Here is a 5,089-nt window from a genome sequence, read left to right on the forward strand (position 1 = left end):
CTGCTTTAAAACTTAAAAACCATTAAATCTAGATTTATTTCAAGACCATAATCTATTGTGCAATCCTAGAATCTCCGTGGAGTTGATCCTTAAGCACTACATCCGAACCTCTTATTTGACAGAGTAATTCACTCCTTAGAGTAATTTGAGTGATATCAAATTTGGCGCCATTGCCGGGGATTCTTTCTTATTACAATTAGATTAAGTTTAGAATATGGGAAATTTGTAAATATAGAACAAAACGACAAGTACATTGTCCCTATGCCCTAAATTAAACTATAAATTGTCCTTATAGTATAAATTTTTGTGTTAACCCAATTAAACCCCTAATCTAAACCTATTTTCGTTTTTATTAATTCATTTATAAAAAAAAAAACTGAATTAAAAAGTTAAACAAAATGAAAAAGAAAGAAAAAGGCAATATTCATTTATTCCCAAACATCAAAACACGAACCCTAAATCACATCCCTCTTTCCTGTGTGTCTAGAGAGAAAAACAGAGCAGAGAATCAGCTCGATCTAGAAGAAGCTCTTCAAGCTTCCAGAAACGCTAGTCAATCATACTCTACTCATCGCAGAGAGGTTAGCCTATTTGAAGCAATTAGCTTGATTTCTTTCGTTGGTGATATTGGATTCTCGAATTCGAAGGAAAACTAGTTGAAATCGAGCAGTTACAAAGGTTTCTCCTTTTTTTTACTTTATTGCAGTGGCCACCTTTGTTAGAGGTGGGTGATACTGGGGAATTTCCTTCTGTATGTAATACAGCAGGCGGTGAAGGCACGGCTTTGGATTTTTTTCCAAAGATTCGACGGGTTTGGGCATCCGTGGAGAATTCTCTGTTTCTGTGGCGTTTTAACAAAAGGTAAAGGTTGCTTTTTTGTTACTTTTAGTCACAGGGGAAGTTTAGAGCTTAAGATGCCTCTTTTTCGTAGTTGTTGCTTTGTCAATTAGGGATGGGCAATGTCAGGATATTTGTGCGGTTAGTTTAACCAAATGTAGATCTGTTTTTTTTTTTTGGTGAAGCTATTCAGGACAGAGGTATTAGCTTCGACTCCACATTCTTCTTTGTTATCATCATTTTGTTCGGTTTCTTTAGTTCTTTCTCTGAGATGTTGTGAAATGGCAGGGTCTTGATCTTCCTGATGTACTCGTAGAAGTCGAAAAGTGTGGATCCTATTTTGACGAGTTGCTAGCAGTTCCTGAACACGATGATTGGATATATAGCGATGGGAAATCAACTTTTTGTATCACTTTCATCCTCGAAATGTACAAAGAAGGTGGCTTGTTGGATCCAATCTCTAGTTCCATCCAAGTTGCTGAATTCACGGTAATAGAACTAACCTATGCATAATCTAGAAGATAACACACCCACATACAAAGCAAGGGAATCAGTTTTTGCAGATCAAGGATGCTTACATGCTCAAGTTTTTTTAGAACAATGCAAGCTGTTTGCCTAAATGGTGCAACGACAACAATGATGTAAAGCTACCGCACTGTCAAATCCTTGGGAAATACAGAATGGAGCTTCCCGGTTACAACACTATGGAGCCATACCCGCATACGAACGAGCACTGCTCGTCTCTGCGTGACTGCGTCCAAAGTACCATAGACCAAAGAACTGCTAGAACAAATATATTAAGTGTTGTCTGTTTGTTAGGAATGACTTGGTGTAATGATCCACGAATATGTGACAAAGTTCACTTCAAATACATCTGTAAAGAAAGAGAGTGCGACTCATCATTGTCGTCTTTGTAATATGCGTTTAATATTTGGGTTTTAGATACTACTTTATGGATACATTGTTAGGCTCAGATTTTGGATTATAGTGTATGAGTTCATCAAGTTTAAATTGTATTAGTTCTACGTTTTATTGATAAATTTTTCTAATATATCGTATGAACATTGACTCACATAGGGTTCAAACTCGACCCCCTAAATAATATAAGATTCAAACCCAAACCCTTAATAACATTGGTTCAAACCCGAACCACTAAATAATATAGGGTTCAAACCCTAAACCCTAAATAAGATAGGGTTCAAATCCTAAACCCTTAATCACATAGTGTTTAACAAATTATATTTTAGTTTTTTAGAAATTAAAGTTTGTGTTTAACAAGTTCAGTCTATTAATATGAACAAATGTTTTTGACGAATCTTAGATTTTTGGGTTTTAAATTTTGATGTTCTTGTACATACTAGAGTACAATGTCTTTGCAAATACAATCAAGTTTATTTATCATCAGAAAATCTTCATTCTTTAAGGGGATCAAATTTCCACAACCCACAACAAGCATAAATATGCATTTTATACAACAAGAGAATCAAATATTTTGGGTCTTTCCAAAAAGAATTCGTCAAGAATATTGGATGAACAAGGAAGAACACGTTTAAAAAAAATAGAAAATACGTAAATTTTGGAAAATTATGATTTGGTAAATATTCTCTTAACAGATTGTGGCGAGATTTAGGGAATATTTAGATTACGAATTTGGCAGAACATACATTCTGACACGCGTAGACTGCATATACACTACTAGACTATGTAATCCTGCTATGGTAGAATATAGTATGTTGGTATATAACGCAATCACACAGTCGTAGAATATTTGTATATAGGCAGATTTTATGATTTCGTGTTAGTAGATATAATAATAAATAGTAGTTTTCGAAATATACCGTAGTTCAGAACAAAGAGAAATTTGTAGCCAATTTACTCTGCGGTGGTAGAATATTGACCATTAGATAGATATTGTGGTCTACATGCTGCATATCTATGTATTTATCTGAAACTGCAATCTACGAGGTCGTAGACAATAGATTGTGTTTTCTAGTTTTCGTAGATTAAAAATTAAATTGTGTTCCACTAATATTTAGTCAACCAATATATTTTTCATATGATTGTTTTTTGTTTATGTATATTTTGTATAATTTTCTATATTTTTCTGACTTTTAAAATAATTGATATGAATTTTTAAAGTTGGTCAAGAGTATTTAGGTCCAAAACGGATCAAAAAGAGATTTATGGTAAATGGACAATGTAGCTGTTTTTCTGTTCCGTTTTGGCAACTTTTTCTTAGAATATAGTCTAGATTTTGTTACTGAATTTGCTAAGTTTTCCCTCCTTCCCTGTTGACACATGTACTTAAGATGGAAGACATGAATTTCGACCGGAAATCGATCGACGCTCAGACAACAACATCGAGCGACGGGTCGATACAAAAATCAATCGACGCTCAGCCAACAACATCGAGCGACGGGTCGACACTCAACTACCAATATCGATCGACGCCATCCTGCCAGAAGCAGGTAAGTATGTTCTTACCTATTTCAATAATGGAAAAGTAGTTCTAGGAGATCAAAAAGGTCGAGTATGCAACGTATCAAACCAAATTAATTATAGACATAGGGCTCCAATTCCTATTGGAATAGCTGTTGTTTTGAATACTCCAATTCCTATTGGAGATTGCAACAGACTTGATCGGTTCTACACTAACAAGTCTGCGATCCGTCCTCCATCAATTCAAAGAAAAGACTTTGAACTGAAACCCAAATATTTATCTCTAGTAAGTCAGCACCCCTTTCGTGGTCTTCCTCATGAAAACCCCATAGACCATATCGAATCACTTGAGTACTTTGTGTCTAACATCAAGGTGCATGGAGTCTCTGAAGACTATCTATTTTGCAAACTCTTCCCGCACTCCCTTGCTGGAGATGCGACGCACTGGCTGAAACAATTGCAGCTACGATCTTTGACTTGCTGGAGTGATATCAAAAGCGTCTTCCTCAACAACTTCTTCGATGATGCACGAACCGAAGAATTTAGGAATAAGATCTATAATTTTTCTCAAGGCACTACTAAAACTTTTAAGGCTTCTTGGTTGAGATTCAGAGCCTACCAGCGAGACTGCCCACACCATGGTTTTCGCGAAATCCAGCTACTTAATATTTTCTTCAGAGGTCTCGACTGGACATACCAAGCGACTTTGGACGCTGCGAGTCACGGGAACTTCAAAACCAAGACACCTGAAGAAGCTACGAGGCTCATTGAAAATGTGGCGTCTAGCACCAGTACCAAGAAGACTGATCTCGAGAGGAGGAATATGGCCGAGAATTCGAATGGAGACCAGATATCTGAGGTGAAAGAAACTTCAGATTCAGTTCATGCTTTTGTGATTGGAGATGAGCAAGTCCGGTTTACTGATGAGAGTCAGACCTTTCTACGTGAAGGAAATGAAGAAGAGCATGTAGACCTCATCGATGAAACTGGCTTTCACAAACAAAGACCTGCCGATCAGCAGCGAAACATGAGCTTCACAAGGACCTACGAGGCAGGACATACTCATAGGAGCAAGATGGAATCTATGATTCGTCAAGTTCTAAAACGCCAGCAGAAAATGAGTGCGGTTCTCGATGAAAGATTGGATTCCGTATATTCTGATTTATATGATAAGTTCGAAACTTTGAGTGACCATGTCAAGAAATGGGATAGCCAAGTTGCGCATAACGCTGGGTTTGTCAGAAGGGATGAAGGATTCCTTCCTGGAAAAACTGACCCCAACCCGAGACGCCAAGTTTGCGCTGTGTTACTAAGAAGCAGAAAACGCCTTTCCCCGAGCGCTGTAGAAATCACTTCTGCTGAAAAACCCCCTGAAGCTGAAAAAGAAACGATTAACCTCGATGAAGAAGAGGAGGAGTCGGAAGAAGATGTGGAAATCGATCGACAAGAAGGAAATAATGTCGATCGACCGACTATGGTAAATATCGATCGACAGAATGGAAACAATGTCGATCGACACTCGACCCCTGCCACGCCGGCGGTAGAGAGTGTGTATAGGACTTTGCCACCCTTTCCTCCTAACAAGACGCACACTAAGCGAGAATTGGATAAAGCGATCTGCAAGAAAGCAATCGATAAAATCACGTTGGAAATGCCACTAAGTGATGCCGTAAAAATATCATCTTCGATTAAGAAATATGTAAAAGACATGGTATCCAACAGCTTCCCAGCTGCTGAACACAGCGCCATGATGGTTTCAGAGGAAGTAAGTGCAATAATCCAAGGCGAAACCCTGATCAAGAGACCTGATCCA

The 5,089-nt window shown here is 37.7% G+C and overlaps 1 long non-coding RNA gene and 1 pseudogene across 3 annotated transcripts; both read left to right on the top strand.

Annotated features, from left to right (window-relative positions):
- Window positions 1–431: 431 nt before the first annotated feature.
- LOC106343129 lies at window positions 432–1,838 on the top strand. 3 transcript variants are annotated; one of them, XR_001269926.1, is made up of 5 exons: window positions 432–581; window positions 707–861; window positions 932–1,037; window positions 1,126–1,326; window positions 1,401–1,838. It is a non-coding gene; the product is annotated as an uncharacterized LOC106343129 (long non-coding RNA). The 3 variants fall into 3 exon arrangements; XR_001269927.1 differs by lacking the exon at window positions 932–1,037 and having other exon boundaries at window positions 1,392–1,838; XR_001269925.1 differs by lacking the exon at window positions 932–1,037.
- A 1,308-nt stretch (window positions 1,839–3,146) lies between these two features.
- The window catches only part of LOC106337421, a 4,176-nt pseudogene continuing 2,233 nt past the window's right edge, over window positions 3,147–5,089 (top strand).

The sequence above is a fragment of the Brassica oleracea genome, chromosome C1, assembly GCF_000695525.1.
Source record: "Brassica oleracea var. oleracea cultivar TO1000 chromosome C1, BOL, whole genome shotgun sequence".
Taxonomy (NCBI): domain Eukaryota; kingdom Viridiplantae; phylum Streptophyta; class Magnoliopsida; order Brassicales; family Brassicaceae; genus Brassica; species Brassica oleracea.